Genomic DNA, 17,961 nt, shown 5'->3' with positions numbered 1-17,961 from the left:
GAGGCCAATATATAACCGACAAGATTGCGGCTATTATAGACATAAAAATGATGGAGGTCTCCAACAAGCTCGACACGATTAATGCTAAGCTGGACGCTGAATCTCTGCGTTTGGATGCAGTCGAGCAGCGCATTTCTGTTACAGAGGAGAGCGTGGAGGAGCTGGAGGCGAAATTGGCAAATGCTGAAAAGAAACTGGCGCTCATGACTGAACGACTGGACAACCAAGAGGCAAGAGGATGCAGAGACAGCCTCAGAATTTATGGCGTTAAGGAAGGAATTGAAAAGGGGAACGCTTTTTTCTACCAGAATGGTGTTTGACAGAAGTGAGGAGTGTAAAATAGGAGCACGCTTACTCTCTGACCACGGTGAAGTTTCTTTGGTGGTTGCCCCCCTTCTCCTCAACCTTCATCACGTCAATGGCGTCTAAATACGTCATTGTTGCAACAACCAGCTTTTGTAACACATCTAACTAAACAGATTAAAGAATTTCTTGCTTTTAATAATAATGAAGACACTAATGCCTCTATTCTCTGGGATACATTGAAAGCATATGTTAGGGGTGTTATAATTTCTTATAGCTCTGCCAGAAAGAGGGAAGCATTGAAAGCCCAACTTGAATTAGAAATGCAACTCAAGGCACTTGATCAATTAATGAAAACAAATCCAACTCCCAGTTTGTCTAAAGAGCTGGATGTAACTCGATCGGCTCTTAACCAACTTGAAGTTTATTATATGCAAGACACAGAGTATTTGAAATGGGAGACAAACAAGGCCATCTGTTAGCTCGCTTAGCAGCTGGTAGACGGGAAATACGGTCAATTTATACTCTCCAGGATGAAAATGGTAAAAATCACTATGAGTCTAAAAAGCTGATTGAAATTGTGAAATCATTCTACAAAAATTTATATACCTCGGAATTGAAAAATTCCGAAAGTCAAATTGAAGATTTTCTGAGTGGCCTTAGCCTCCCTATCCTTTCAGAAGAAGATAGGTTGTCTTTAGGAGATCCAATTACCAAAGAAGAAATTACTAGTGCCATAAAATCACTGCCAAATTCAAAGGCCCCGGGGCCAGATGGATATGTCACTGAGTTCTACAAAACCTTCCATGATTTAGTTAACCCACTCTTGCTGGGCATGTAAACTGCACTCTTTGCAACAGGGATCTTTGCCCCCCTCTTTATATTCAGCAAATATCTCTGTAATATTGAAGAAAGATAAACCTAGTGATAAGTGTAGTTCATATTGTCCTATAAGTTTAATAAATGTAGATAGTAAAATTCTGTCTAAAATATTGTCCAAGAGGTTGGAGGTTCTCCTTCCCTTATTAATCAACAAAGATCAGACAGGTTTTATAAAACACAGGACATCTTTCACAAACATGAGAACTTTACTTAATTTAATCCAATACACAAAACATGATAATAAAAAAGGTATCATTCTCTCTCTTGATGCAGACAAGGCATTCGACCGGGTCGAGTGGCCTTATCTTTTCATGGTTATGCAAAAATTTGGATTGGGTAATAACTTTGTAAATTTGGTCAAACTTTTATACTTTTCCCCAATGGCTTGTGTATTGGTTAATGGAGTTAAATCTTCACCCTTTCAATTGGGCAGATCTACTCGTCAGGGTGATCCATTCTCACCATTAATATTCGCTCTAGCAATAGAGCCTCTGGCTCAAGCCATTAGATGTTATGAAAATATTTCTGGACTTCAGATGAACAATAAAATATCTAAAATTGTACTTTATGCTGATGATGTGCTGTTTATCTCTGATCCAGAGAAATCTATCCCAGAGGTCATGGAAACTATTAAGTTATTTTCATCACTATCTGGCTATAAAATGAACTTTGATAAATCAATGGCACTACCTCTTGGTTATGATGGAGGTCTTCCCTCTATACCCAATTTTCCATTTACATGGTCTATCTCAGGTTTTACATACTTGGAAATTTTTATTTCCCCATGCATAGAAATTACTCTTAAAGTGAATCTTCAGAATGTGTGTAAAAATATTAAAAGTGACCTTCTCAGGTGGAGGGATTTGCCAATATCATGGATGGGTAGAATCAACCTGTTAAAAATGAATGTAATTCCAAGACTTTTGTACCCATTGCAAATGTTACCTGTTTATTTGTCAAGAACAAAAGCTAAAGAGATTGAGAGAGACTTGAGTAAGTTTATCTGGAAGGATAAGAAGTCCAGATTAAGGATGAGTGTCCAAGAGACAGAGGAGGTTTGGGTTTTCCTAACATTCTTCTCTACAACTGGGCTTGTCAAGGCAGGGTCATCCGGGAATGGTTTCAGTTGTATCTGAATGGACTTTCGGACCCTTTGGAATCCTGGATGTGTACCCCATACAACCTTTTAGGGGAAATTCTGGCCAAGAAAACTCAGCCAGAGATGCGGTCCAATCCAATCTTGATGAACTATCTGAAAACATGGAAGGACATGTCTACTCATCTGGGACACAGGAGCAACTTTTCCTTTATTATGCCTATTGTGGACAACAGACTGTTCCCCCCTGGTGTCAAAGTAAAGTGTTTGCAGATTGGTATAAAAAGGGAATTCATGTTATCAAAGATCTTTATGATGAAGGAGGCAATCTTATGTTTTTGGCTCAGGCACAGTCGTTTTAGCCTTTCTAAGAATACTTTTTAGCTTTTCTTCAACTTCGTCATTTCATTAACACAGTCAAACTGCAAACTCCTTTGTTAAATCCAATTGAGGTTTTATGATTACATTTAAACTGTCAAAAGGTTTTATTTCACATTGCTACAGCACTTTACAATGCGCTAAGAGAGATGGAATAGAGAAAGTGGTCAGAAGGTGGGAGGAAGATCTCCAGTGCACATTTACAGAAGATGATTGGCAAGAATCCATCAAAAGTACTCAAGCAGTATTTGTGAGTAATAAATACAGAGAAATGCATTTTAAAATTTTTCATAGGCAGCATAGGACTCCTTATGTTCTTAACAAGATGGATCCTAACAGATCTTCAGCCTGCCTTAAGTGTTCACAGTCACCCGCTACCTATATACACTGCTTTTGGAATTGTCCCAAAATATCTACGTTTTGGTCCCATATTACTAAAGAAATTGGTACAATTTTGAAATGCAAAATTAATAAGGATGCGGGACAATTTGTACTAGGTCTACCAACAAAAAATATATACCCACATTTTGAATGAATTAAAAAGTTTCTTTCCCTGGCTAGGAAATGTATACTAAATAATTGGATTAAAACAAACTCATACAGTACAGAGTGGTATCGAGAAATTTTTAAAGTGCTGCCTTTGGATAGAATTAGTGCTAAATGAAGGGTAACAGTAACATTCACCGAAATTGGCAGCCACTTATAAATTATTTGCCCTTCTCATGCGACTTACTATTATGAGAGGCTCGGGTACTTGGGATAAATATTACTTTTATTTCCATTTTCAATTTTGAGTGCACTGGTTGAAAGTCTATTTTTCCTTTTATTATTATTTATTTTCTAAATGATTCCAGCGTAACCTATTGTATAACTTATAATTATACATTTTTATTTTGGTTTACTTTTGGTCTGCTCAGTGGTGTTGTTAATGTTTGGCTTTTTTATTATGTTCTCCTCCATTGTTCTCCTGGGGGATTTCAATGCCCACGTGGGCGGTGACAGTGAGACCTGGAGGGGGGTGATCGGGAAGCACGGCCTCCCCGATCTGAACCCGAGTGGTGTTCAAATCAAATCAAATCAATTTTATTTATATAGCGCCAAATCACAACAAACAGTTGCCCCAAGGCGCTTTATATTGTAAGGCAAAGCCATACAATAATTACGGAAAAGCCCCAATGGTCAAAACGACCCCCTGTGAGCAAGCACTTGGCAACAGTGGGAAGGAAAAACTCCCTTTTAACAGGAAGAAACCTCCAGCAGAACCAGGCTCAGGGAGGGGCAGTCTTCTGCTGGGACTGGTTGGGGCTGAGGGAGAGAACCGGGAAAAAGACATGCTGTGGAGGGGAGCAGAGATCAATCACTAATGATTAAATGCAGAGTGGTGCATACAGAGCAAAAAGAGAAAGAAACACTCAATGCATCATGGGAACCCCCCAGCAGTCTAAGTCTATAGCAACATAACTAAGGGATGGTTCAGGGTCACCCGATCCAGCCCTAACTATAAGCTTTAGCAAAAAGGAAAGTTTTAAGCCTAATCTTAAAAGTAGAGAGGGTGTCTGTCTCCCTGATCCGAATTGGGAGCTGGTTCCACAGGAGAGGAGCCTGAAAGCTGAAGGCTCTGCCTCCCATTCTACTCTTACAAACCCTAGGAACTACAAGTAAGCCTGCAGTCTGAGAGCGAAGTGCTCTATTGGGGTGATATGGTACTATGAGGTCCCTAAGATAAGAAGGGACCTGACTATTCAAAACCTTATAAGTAAGAAGAAGAATTTTAAATTCTATTCTAGAATTAACAGGAAGCCAATGAAGAGAGGCCAATATGGGTGAGATATGCTCTCTCCTTCTAGTCCCCGTCAGTACTCTAGCTGCGGCATTTTGAATTAACTGAAGGCTTTTCAGGGAACTTTTAGGACAACCTGATAATAATGAATTACAATAGTCCAGCCTAGAGGAAAAAAATGCATGAATTAGTTTTTCAGCATCACTCAGACAAGACCTTTCTAATTTTAGAGATATTGCGTAAATGCAAAAAAGCAGTCTTACATATTTGTTTAATATGCGCTTTGAATGACATATCCTGATCAAAAATGACTCCAAGATTTCTCACAGTATTACTAGAGGTCAGGGTAATGCCATCCAGAGTAAGGATCTGGTTAGACACCATGTTTCTAAGATTTGTGGGGCCAAGTACAATAACTTCAGTTTTATCTGAAGTTATTCAGATGTTGTTCAGTTGTTGGACTTCTGTGCTAGTCACAGTTTGTCCATAACGAACACCATGTTCGAGCACAAGGGTGTCCATAAGTTTACGTGGCACCAGGACACCCTGAGCCAGAGGTCGATGATCGACTTTGTAGTCGTATCATCTGACCTTCGGCCACGTGTCTCGGACACTCGGGTGAATAGAGGGGCAGAACTGTCGACTGATCACCACCTGGTGATGAGTTGGATCCGCTGGGAGGGTAGGAAGCCGGTAAGACATGGCAGGCCCAAACGTATCGTGGGGGTCTGCTGGGAACGAATGGCGGAACCCTCTGTCAGTGAGGTCTTCAACTCCCACCTCCAGGAGAGCTTCTCCCAGATCCCGGGGGAGGTTGGAGACATGGAGTCCGACTGGACCATGTTCTCCACCTCCATTGTCGATGCGGCTGCTCGTAGCTGTGGTCGCAAGGTCTCTGGTGCCTGTCGCGGCGGCAATCCCCAAACCCGGTGGTGGACACCGGAAGTAAGGGATGCCATCAAGCTGAAGAAGGAGTCCTACTTATCTTTGTTGGTAGGTGGGACCCCAGTGGCAGCTGACAGGTACCGGCAGGCCAAGCGTGTCGCAGCCCGTGCGGTCGCAGAGGCAAAAACTCGGGTCTGGGAGGAGTTCGGGGAGGCTATGGAGGAGGACTATCGGTTGGCCTCAAAGAGATTCTGGCAAACCGTCCGATGCCTCGGGAGGCGGAAGCAGCTCTCCACCAGCACTGTTTACGGTGCAGGTGGGGAGCTGTTGACCCTGACTGGGGATGTTGTTGGGCGGTGGAAGGAGTACTTCGAGGATCTCCTCAATCCCATCGTCACGTCTTCCGAAGAGGAAGCAGAGACTGGGGACTCGGAGGCGGACTCATCCATTTCCCAGGCCGAAGTCACCGAGGTGGTTAGAAAGCTCCTCGGTGGCAAGGCTCCTGGGGTGGATGAAATCCGTCTTGAGTACCTTAAGTCTCTGGATGTTGTGGGGCTGTCTTGGCTGACACGCCTCTGCAACATCGCGTGGCGATCGGGGACAGTGCCTCTGGATTGGCAGACCGGGGTGGTGGTCCCTCTGTTTAAGAAGGGGGACCGGAGGGTGTGTTCCAACTATAGGGGGATCACACTCCTCAGCCTCCCCGGTAAGGTCTATTCCAGAGTACTGGAGAGGAGAATTTGACCGATGGTCGAACCTCGGATTCAGGAGGAGCAGTATGGTTTTCCTCCTGGTCACGGCACACTGGACCAGCTCTACACGCTCCATCGGGTGCTCGAGAGTTCATGGGAGTTTGCCCAACAAGTCCACATGTGTTTTGTGGATCTGGAGAAGGCATTCGACCATGTCCCTCAGCACACCCTGTGGGGAGTGCTCCGGGAGTACGGGGTCCAGGGTCCTTTGCTAAGGGCTATCCGGTCCCTGTATGACCGCAGCAGGAGCATGGTTTGCATTGCCGGTAGTAAGTCAAACCTGTTTCCAGTGCACGTTGGCCTCCGCCAGGGCTGCCCTTTGTCACTGGTTCTGTTCATTATTTTTATGGACAGAATTTCTAGGCGCAGCCAGGGTGTAGAGGGGGTCTGGTTTGGGAACCACAGAATCTTGTCTCTGCTGTTTGCGGACGATGTGGTTCTGTTGGCTTTGTCATCTTCCTGATGTCATCTCCATGTTACATAGAGGAGGGGCAGGTGTGGAACTTCAATGAAGAACCTTCTGCACTGGAAACAAGCGCACTAACTGCTTGGCCACCACCACTGCCTACTAGTGATTACTTGTTGGCCTTTATTATTACTGAAGCCAGGCTTATGATATTAATACTTCCTTTAGGAAGTCGTGTTTTTGATAGATTTCTATTTTATGGCACATTTTATATTTTAAGATAAGATAAACTTTATTGATCTCACAGAGGAGAAATTCACATGTTACGTCAGCTCTTAAAAAACACACAAGATGGGTGCAAGTAGAGGAAAATGTTCATCAAACAGCATGTGCAAGGTTAAGCAATAATAATAATACTTGTAACAGTACAAGACATAAGAAATGAGGTAGAAATATAATGTATAGAATATAAATATAAATATATAAATAGAATGTATGTACGAAATAAAAGGTCTTACCCCAAGTGAAGGAATTTAGGTATATTACTATGTAATATATAAAATGTGTGTGTAATATGTAATATGTAATAATAGAATATAATATAATAATTGTGTATATAATTATTTTTGCTGTAGTCAGGTTTTGGTTCTTTTTCAAGAAATAAATCAAATCAACTTGGACAATTCTTTGGGCAAAAATAAACTGCATTTATTGGTGGAATAGTAGATGATCTTCAACTGTTATTTCACAGAAATTTTACTTAAAGAACTTTAACTGTACAATGGAATCCTAACGATGCACAAAGCCCACTGACCAGAGGAGTATTTCAATGTTTTTTGTGGCTCCTTCATCCGATGTTGCAGGACACTGCGGCCTGAGCGGGCCTTCCTGGGGAGGGGTTCACAACAGTACCAATGCCAAGTATAGTACAGCAGATAACTGTAAGAATCGTTCAAATCTGGTTACAAGCACCAAAATTTGACTGTGTATACCTTTTTACATATTGTAGAAAAATAACTTTAGCCATTTGTATTTTCAATAGGGGGCCAAGTAGGGGTCAATTGAAGAATTGCACAGGGTCAAAATTAAAAAAATGTTCCAATCATATTGAAAGTGATACCACATTATGTATCTGATGACAATGATTCCAAAAAGGTATAGTTTGGACTATCTATAACTGAATGTTCTGGAGTTATGGGGTAAAAACAGCAAGAATGGTGACAAGTTTCAGTTTGTACAGGGGTCAAAAGTTAAAGTTGCTCCAATTTTGGTAAAACACGGCGCAAATTATTGGTTGAACTAATAGGATTAACAAATGGAATAGTCCTGATTGAGTTGAATGTTTGGTCTCTGAAGTAAAGGTCAAACAATGTCGACGTCCATTGGATTCTATGACATGTGACGTATGTTACCCCGTAACATGATAACTAAGCATGACACATGGTTCAAACTATTCCTTTTTAAAATCCTACTAACTCAACCAATAATTTGCATCATGTTTACAAACTGAAAGTGACCTTTGCCACCATGCTTGCTGTTTTTATCTTATAACTCCAGAACATTCAGTCACAGATAGTCCAAATTATACCTTTTTGGAATCTTTGTGATCAGACACATAATGTGTTATAGCTTTCAATATGACTGGAACATTTTTTTACCCCCTATGCAGTTCTTCAATTGACCCCTACTTGGCTCCCTATTGAAAATTCAAATGGCTAACCTTATTTTTCTAAAATACGTACCAAAAGGTATACACAGTCAAACTTTGTTGCTTATAACCAGATTTGAAGGATTCCTCTGCAAATATTCTGTTATCTGCTGCACTAGTAGTGTTGATGCCAAGTCAAATGGACTACAGGCTAAATCAACGCTGACCACTGAGGTGCCGAGGAGATTGGAGGTAAACATTAAAGCTTTGGTCTCTATGAGCATCAACAAAGACCCCTTTGTAAAGCAAATGTCAAAGCGGAGATCAACATTTATAAGGAACAGTGACATATTAGTTCAGCCTTTATTATTAAAAGATCAATCAGATGAATGTTCGACCAGGGTGAGCATGTATAATATCCATTCTTTCAGATTTTTACACCTGTTTATGGTTTTTGACTAATCACTGCTTTTTGCACATGATGTAGTCCTGTTGGCTTTGTCAGCCTGTGACCTCGAGCACTCGCTGAGTCTTATTTTAAATGTACAAGTGCAATATGCAGTGCATAGTACGATGCCTTATGCTCAAGAACTGTGCAGGTCTTTTGAGACAAATCAGCCATTTATGTATTCAAGCATTGCAGCAATATAATGCACACAGGTGCTGTCAATACTGGCATATACCATCTAATCAGAAGGTGTGTGAATAAACCACGTCAAGTTCAGCCACGTTACTGCATTAGTTTTGCAACATTTATATCCTTTGCAACCGGACTGGACATCACGCAATATTTCAAAAAATGAAAAAATGCTTCTTTAGAACACAGCTAGATTCCTTGATGGTGCAATGGGCCTGTCATGAACATGCAGCATCCACAAATCTACAGTAAAAGGTAGTGCAATGACTTATAAAGTTGATGTTTGTGTAATTATTTAAACTGCAGTTTTTCACGATTCTTACAAAACACCTTTCTCAAAATCATGTGGAATTGATCTGTTGGGGAAGTTGTCCTCAAGATTGATTAGTCTGAGCTTAAGTGTCTTTCTCAAGGACACTCAGGGGCAATTAGGGAACGAACCCATTAGCCATTTTGGTTAATGAACCTGCTGTACCATTTGACCTACAGTCAACAGACTATTTTTCCACTGCCTTTCTCCTTGTGCTAAGCAGGATGTTGCCACCTAAATGGGAGTGTAAGAGTGAAGGTTGTAAAAACTATAATAAATAAAATAACTTAAACATTATGTACATGTGTACATTTACGTATAAGAGCTTGCAATTTTGCTTGAACAAGAATATTAATTATTGAAAGTGATGTGTTGACCCCACGAGCGGCTATAAGAAGAAAATCATTAGCTACCTTCAAAACCTGGAGAAAGAGGGACTCATCGACAGGCAGACATACTACAGACTGTACCCTGGGGACGCCACTCCGTGCATCTATGGACTGCCCAAAATCCACAAACAGGATGTGCCACTCAGGCCTATTGTATGTAGCACAGATTCCATCACGTACAATTTGGCCAAGCACCTCAAGTGGATTTTGGCTCCTCTAGTGGGTAACTCAGACCACCATGTGGAGAACACACAAGATTTTGTGAACAAGATCAAGGACCTGCAGCTGGAGGCAGATGAAACAATCATGTCATTTGATGTGACTTCGTTGTTCACCTGCATCCGCACCACTGAGGCCGTCTCAGCTGTGAGGCAGAGACTGCTGGAGGATGTGTCTCTACTTGAAAGGACCAAACTCACACCAGACCACATCTGCCAACTCTTGGAGATCTGTCTTAACACCACGTATTTCCTGTTTAGGGGGAATTATTACAGGCAGATTCATGGTTGTGCGATGGGGTCTCCGGTATCCCCCATTGTAGCCAATCTGTACATGGAGCGAGTGGAGAAGACAGCCTTGACGTCTTTCACGGGCATCTCTCCCAGTCACTGCTTCAGATATGTTGATGACACATGGGTTAAAATCAAGCAACAGGAAGTTGAGGACTTTACAGAACACATCAACTCGGTGGACGCCAATATCAAGTTCACACGTGAGGATGCCAGAAACAACCATTTAGCCTTCTTGGACTGTGTTGTTATGATTGGAGAGAACAGGCAGCTCCAGACAGGGGTTTACAGAAAACCAACTCACACTGACCAATATCTGCTCTTTGGCTCAAACCACCCCCTTGAACACAAGCTTTGGGTGATCAGGACACTTCAACACAGAGCCCTACAGGTGCCCACAAATGCAGAGGGAAGGGCTAAAGAACAACAACTTGTCCAGAAAGCCCTCACAGTATGTGGGTCCCAGAGAACAAAGAGACCAGATAGACAGGAGACGGAGACAAGAAGAAGAGGAGTGTCTCTCCCTTATTTAGCAGGAGTAGGGGAAAAACTACAGAGGATCTTCAGACAGCACAAAATCCCAGTTTACTTTAAACCGGTTAACACCTTGAGACAGAAATTAGTTCACCCTAAGGACAGGATCCGTAGTTACAAACAGAGCAATGTAGTGTATTCTATCAGATGTCAGGAAAACTGTAACAAACACTACATAGGTGAGACTAAGCAACCTTTACACAAAAGGCTATACCAGCACCGCACAGAGGGTGCCAGTGGACCTCAGTCTGGAGTTCATCTCCACCTTAAAGACACTAACCACACGTTTGAGGACAAGGAAGTTAAAATATTAGCCAGAGAGAAGAAATGGTTTGAGAGAGGGGTCAAGGAGGCATTCTTTGTGAAACGTTTGAAACCCAGCCTTAACCAGGGAGGGGGTCTGAGACATGCTTTATCCCCTGTTTATAATGGGGTACTCAGGGCAAAGCAGTTTCAGTCTTCTGTTCATGGTAATGAGTCATTCACGTCATCAGCAGAGTCGTCAAGGGAGCCATCATGAGAGGGTCCGTCCCATCATTAGGAGGGACAGCTGCCCTGTCGTTAGGAGGGTGCTAACTAGAGCACAATAGGTGCTAATTAGAGCTATTGTTTAGTCACTAGCCTATAGCAGTCTGCCTCTCGGTAGGAGGGGTCTGGTTAGGTTTAAAACTCCAGCTTTTGTGACTTCTTGATTATTCTTCTCTACAAGAGTCAAGACAGAAGTCAGACCACCAGAGCAAGAATTTTAGCTGAGGAAGCTTCTGGGATTTGAAGCGAAACGTCCTCGCGTCAAGCAACCCAGTCCAGTCGAAGATTCAAGCTTCTCTACTATTGAAACCACCTGGACAACTGAGAGCCTACACAGAAACTTTATGTAGGGATTATTTAGACATAGGGTCAAGTGGGTGGGGGAAGTGTTGGCTTTTTAAATACTTGAAAGACACAGGACTGATCAAGAGGATTTAGTCCTGCTATAATGGACTGATTCAGTAGGTGGCAGCAATACAACAATATGGATGCTGGCCAAAGAAGAAGAAGACAGTGCACTTGATTTGTTCCCAAGGGCACATTTTGAGAAAGAACACATGCCCAAAATGCCACAAAAAACACCAATAAATAAATAAAAGTACTTAATTTACTCACATTTGGAGTCAGTCTGGGTAAATCATCTGACCCATTGATTGTACAGCTAAGGTGAAACTAAAGACCCTTTCACACTGGGGCTGCTTCGAGTTGCTTCATGTAGCGTCATGACGACTCAGGAATGTCTGCATCAGGTGCATGCAGCGGGGGGGGACGGGGGGGATAGAGAAGGTGAGGACACAGCCTGCAGGTCCTCTGCACAGAGAAATCAGAGTGCACAGTTTGGCTGTAACCAGAATGTGCACTCTGATTTCTCTTCTAGTTTATGTTTGTTCTTGTGCTGAGGGCTCTGCACTCTGAGATCTGTTAAAGTTGATCTTTTTTCCTTTGACCGTGAGCTGCGTGTGCGAATGAACCGTCCCTGAGTAAATGTGGAGATGTCTGGAGTTGTACTTGATGTGGACATGTCCTGTCTCTGGCAATCAGTCTGTGAGCAGGACTTTTATGGACTTTATTTAAACACATCTGTGAAAGAATTTAGGAGTGAGGAGCTGAGGCAGCTGTCAGGCTGCAATCAGCATTTTTTTTTTTCTGTGCTCCTTTTGAGCGTGTAGTTTAACTGCATTGTGTACACGGTATAAAAACAATCCTGTGTGATTTATACTTTGGGAACAATGGAACACAGCAGGATTCATAAATTGGTGTTGGGTAATGTTGTATTGTGAGGGTGTGGCTTCCAGTCACCTTGAGTACTATCGCGTTGCCCTGACTTGCGTTGAAACCACTTAATGTTTGTGTTGGGCACAAGATGCAAAAAAAAATTAATCATGATGCCACACGACGCAACTCGAAGTGTGCACGGTGTGAAAGGGTGGTTTCTGGTTCTTTCGCCCAACTTCATGTTATGTATGGCGCCTTCATACATAACATGAAGTTGGGCGAAAGAAGCAGAAACCAGCCAAAAATCTGCGAACAAAAAAATGAAATGGGGAACCGTGAAACATTTCACCTGCTATAAGGAGGGACACACGGTCAGACAGGTGTGTGCAATACCATGGTGATGGCTTCCTGCACGCTCATGCACGTCCATGAAACCGTGCACCTGCAATGTGTGGCACCACATCACACTGCTGCTGTGGGGGAGGGGGCCAAACACCAAAAAAAAAAAAACACAATTTCTAATATTTAATCCCTCTTATCAAGCGGACAATACAAGTATGATCGTTCTGTTCCTCTGTATATGACCCATGGTCATAGACGTCAAGTCATGAAATGACTTTAATGAAGCAGTTCACTCTAATTATGTCCACATCTGCTGACCCCGCGTGTCCTGCCGGCCCTGCGTGCCTGTCCAGGCTGTCCCGTGTGTCCAGCGAGTAGCGCACTGAAGGACACCACGTCATGTGGACCATAGCTGATGTGGATGACGTGACACTCAGATTGCCCGCTGAGTGTACACGTGAGACAGTCCTTATCACCTGGCACACCCTGCTGATGTGCGTGCTGTGCGGTCTCTCCAACCCGTTACAAAGCCGATATATGCTTTTATGTATTTCCACGTGAGGACAGCATGCACACACACACATGCGTCACGGTGCACAGTTGTAAGGTTATGTCTGTCATAACATGGTGCGTGTTCTCCAGCTGTGACTTGCAGGTCCACAAATCCAAACAACTGCAGCTGTTTGCGGACACGCCCACCTTTGTGATCAGCGCACAGAACAAAGTGTCACTCTCTGTTTCGTTGTTCTGTGATTATTTATTTTAGTTATCTGTTATGCAATTAGGGCGGCACGGTGGATTAGTGGTTAGCACTGTTGCCTCACAGCAAGAAGGTAGTGGGTTCAATTCCCGTGGCCTTTCTGTGTGGAGTTTGCATGTTCTCCCGTGTTTGCGTGGGTTTCCTCCGGGTGCTCCAGTTTCCTCCCACATCCAAAGACATGCGGGTTAGGTGGATTGGAATCTTTAAATTGTCCTTAGGTGTCCTTAGGTCCTTAGGTGTGCGTGTGGGTGTGTCTGTGTTTGTTTGTGGCCCTGCGAAAGATTGGCGTCCTGTCCTGGGTGTACCCCGCCTCACGCCCTGTGACTGCTGGGATAGGCTCCAGCTTTCAGTTAAATATATCATATAACAGATGAACACACTGATAACTGAGAAGTGAAATGAAGTTTCTAGTATTTACAGAAAGTGTGTAATAATTACTTAAACATAATTAGGCAGGTGCATAAATTTGGCTACCCTTTTCATTTTATTGATTTGAATACATTTAGCACGAATTATTATAACACAAAATTGGTTTGGGAAGCTCATTGACCCTTGACCTCCTTACACAGTGAATCCAATCATGAGAAAGGGTATTTAAGGTGGCCATTTGCAAATGTTTCCCCTCTTTCCATCTCTTCTAATGAGTGGCAACATGAGAGCCTCTAAACAACTTTCAAATGACCTGAAAACAAAGATTGTTCAACATCATGGTTTAGGGGAAGGATATAAAAACCTCAGAGATTTCAGCTGTCAGTTTCCACTGTGAGGAAATAGAAGGCTGCAGGCACAGTACTAGTTAAGGCCCGAAGTGGCAGGCCAAGAAATATCTCAGATAAACTGAAGCGAAGGATGGTGAGAACAGTCATAGTCAAACCACAGACCTGCTCCAAAGACATACAAAATGATCTTGCTGTATATAGTGTCTGCAGATAGTGCCTGTGCAAAAATGATCTTGCTGTATATAGTGTCTGCAGATAGTGCCTGTGCATCGTTCAACTATACAGCGCACTTTGAACAAAGAGATGCTGGATGATGCTATAATGCAGAGGAAGCCTTTTCTGCATACACACCACAAACAGAGTAACTTGAGGTATGCTAAAGCACATTTGGACAAGCCAGCTTCATTTTGGAATAAGGTGCTGTGGATTGATGAAATGAAAATTTAGTTATCTGGACATAAGGGGCGGTATGCATGGCTGAAAAAGAACACAGCATTCCAAGAAAAAGGCTTGCTACCTACAGTAAAATTTGGAGGTGGTTCCATCATGCTGTGTGGCTGTGTGGCCAGTGCAGGTCGTGGGAATCTTGTTAAAGTTGAGGGTCACATGGATTCCAGTCAATATCAGCAGATTCTTGAGATCGGCGTTCATGAATCAGTGACAAAGCTGAAGTTGCATCGGGGCTGGATCGTTCAACAAGACAACGACCCTAAACACTGCTCAAACTCTAATAAGGCATTCATGCAGAGGAACAAGTACAACGTTCTGGAATGGCCATCTCAGTCCCCAGACCTGAATATTATTGAAAATCTGTGGTGTGATTTTAAGGGGGCTGTCCATGCTCGGAAACCAACAAACCTGAGATGTTTTGTAAAGAAGAATGGTCCAAAATACCTTCAACCAGAATCCAGACTCTCATTGGAAGCTATAGGAAGCATTTAGAGGCTGTTATTTCTGTAAAAGAAGGCTCTACTAAATAATGATGTATTTTTTCTGTTGGGGTGCCCAAATTTATGCACCTGCCTAATTTTGTTTAAAGAATTATTGTGCACTTTCTGTAAATCCTATAAACTTCATTTCACTTCTCAAATATCACCGTTTGTCTGCTATATGATATATTTAATTGAAATTGCTGATCCAAACAACCAATTATTTATAAAGGAAAATCATGGAAATCATCAGGGGTACCAAATCTTTTACATACAACAACTGTATATGTTGATATTGCAGTACCTATTTATATACTTGGCCGGGCTGTGTTCTCTGTATTTTTAATTTAACACGTCGTGTGCACTGGGCCATCATTTCCAGCTGTCAGTAAGTGGCTGGCCGACAATCAGCTGAGAGGCACCTTGCTGTGCCGTGCATGATCAGATGTGGCTGGCCGGTCCCCATGTGATATTGTCTGTACATAATTATCAGCATGTCATGCAAGTGAACCCCCCCGTATGCCACATGTGTTACGGGGGGCTGACACACTCACACGCCACATGTGTTGGGAGGCCGCGACACACATGCACGCCACATGTGTTGGGAGGCCGCGACACACATGCACGCCACATGTGTTGAGGTGTGGGCCAACATGTGGGCCACATGTGTTGTGGGAGCACACTTGCTTCAAATACGCGGATGACACAGTGACTGTCAGTCTGCTGTGGGACAATGAGAGCAGCCACGGCCCTGTAGTTGACCATTTTGTTAAATGGTGTGAGGACTCATATCTTCAGATCAATACATCAAAAACTAAAGATATGGTCATTGATTTCAGGAAGCATGGTAGCACACCTGACAACACAATAATTAATGGTCAACCAGTTGAAATTGTGCAAACTTATAAATACCTTGGGACTATCATTGATAATTCGCTGAAGTTTGAGGCAAACTGTGAGGTGGTGTGCAGGAAGGGACACCAGCGCTTGATCTGCCTCAGGAAACTGTCGTACTTCCACATCAGCCGAACCATGTTAACACTATTTTATCGTGCTTTTATTGAATCTGTTTTATCTTTTTCTTTGGTGGCATGGTTGGGCAGTCTGACACTGAAGGACAGGAACAGACTGGGTCAGATTATTAAATGGTCCAGTCGGCCGATTGGTGAGTCGCAGCTGAGTTTAGAGTCCCTGTACACCAAACAATTACAGCGGATAGCCAGCTGCATCACAGTTGATGACTCCCACCGCCTGGCTAATGAATTTCAGCTCCTACCTTCTGGCCGTAGGTTTAAAGTCCCAATGCTACAGGAGTAGTTTTGTCCCAGCGGCAATTGTGCATTTGAACAAATTTTAGTAGGTTTTGCACATATTTATTTATTTATTTATTTGCCCTTTGCACATCAGTTTTATGCTGACCATCTTTTAGTAGTTTTTCCAAATTCTTCTTTTTTAGTGGTTTAGTAAGCTTGTGAGTCTCCGGTGGTGTTTGTGTTACATTTTGTTTTGCATATGTTATGCATTAGTGTTTTTAGTGTTTTCATTGTAATTGTTGTGTTTGACTAACATGGATGCCCTTTTCTGTTTGCTGCAAGTCAAATCTACTTACGGGTACAAATAAAGTCACCTGAACCTATGTGCTGCTTTTTAACAGCACTCTCGTTGGCACACAATTTTGACAGACAGCTCGTATACGGTCATCTGCACTACATTATCGTGCCGGGAGCGCGACTACCCCGGCCTTTTCTAAGTGCCCAGCGAGTGGTGTTGGATGTTCGTGTGTGGCACCTAGAATTTGGCTGACACCTGCCGAGAGGGGGTTGGAATGGGCACTCGCAGGGCACTCCCTGTCTTTCGGCTGCTGGTGTGTGCAAATGGTTGTGACGACAGCTGTACAAGGCATTTGAGGTGGCTCCGATTTTTCACAGGGGCATGCGATTCCTCCTTCATGCGGCAGTCGACTTCAATCATGTTATGTGTGAAGGGGCCTTAAAGTTAGCCGATAAACACTTTTACGATTACTCACTCACGTCAAACAAACTTGCGGAAGATCAGTTGCTCAAACTGAGTGTGTGTATACGTATATCCAAAACTGAAGAATTTTGGATTGAGTGTGTCTTGCTGCCCTGTGAAGGCAGGGGGACCAAGCAGACGGAGGGAACAATCAAGACCGCGACACCGGGTCTGTGGGCGTCTAGCTCCACCCAGCCGCATTCAGAACAGTCTCTGAAAAAAGCTCCTCCCACCAGGGTGAGGTTTGTCACTTGTCTTTCTGTATTTTGCTCGAAATTTTGTGGTTATGACTCACAGACTTTGTGCATTGACAAGCCCCCCCCCCCCAAAAAAGAAACTGGATTTGCATGATTTACGGGAGCCTCATTTTCAGCTTGTAAAAGCTGGATTTCCAGATTTCAGACTGCCGTCGCCTCTCTGACTTTGCCTCCAAACTGTCCCAGCTCAGCTGTCCCTCTGATATGTTCATTCCTAATCCTGCCCATTCTTGTCACTCTCAAAGAGAATCGCAACATCTTCAATTTTGTCACCTCCAGCTCTGCCTCCTGTCTTTTCGTTAGTGCCAATATATTTAAGCCGTACAACATAACTGGTTTCACTACTCTCTTGTAGACTTTCCACATCACTCTTACAGATATTCTTCTGTCACAAATCACTCTTCCCACTCTCCTCCACCCACTTTATCCTGCCTACACTCTCTTATTCACCTCTCTACCACACTCTCCATTACTTTGGACAGCTGACCCCCCAAGCATTTAAACTAAACTACTTTCACCACTTCTACTCCTTGTAATTGCACTATTCCATTGGTCTCCCTCCCATTCACACACATGTAAGCAGTCTCTCACTGACTTTCATTCCCCTTCTCTCCAGGGTGTATCTCCACATCTCCAAGCTAGACTCAACCTGCTCTCTACTCTCACTACAGATCACAATGTCATTTGCA

At 43.0% G+C, this 17,961-nt stretch overlaps 1 protein-coding gene across 6 annotated transcripts in view; it reads right to left on the bottom strand.

Moving 5' to 3' along the window:
- ksr2 (kinase suppressor of ras 2) overlaps nt 1–17,961 on the bottom strand; it is a 494,388-nt gene that overhangs the window by 342,201 nt on the left and 134,226 nt on the right. The window lies entirely within an intron of this gene.

Source organism: Thalassophryne amazonica, chromosome 5, assembly GCF_902500255.1.
Source record: "Thalassophryne amazonica chromosome 5, fThaAma1.1, whole genome shotgun sequence".
Lineage (NCBI taxonomy): Eukaryota > Metazoa > Chordata > Actinopteri > Batrachoidiformes > Batrachoididae > Thalassophryne > Thalassophryne amazonica.
Note: the sequence above shows the minus strand (reverse complement) of the source record. Positions and strands in the feature narration are given on the sequence as shown.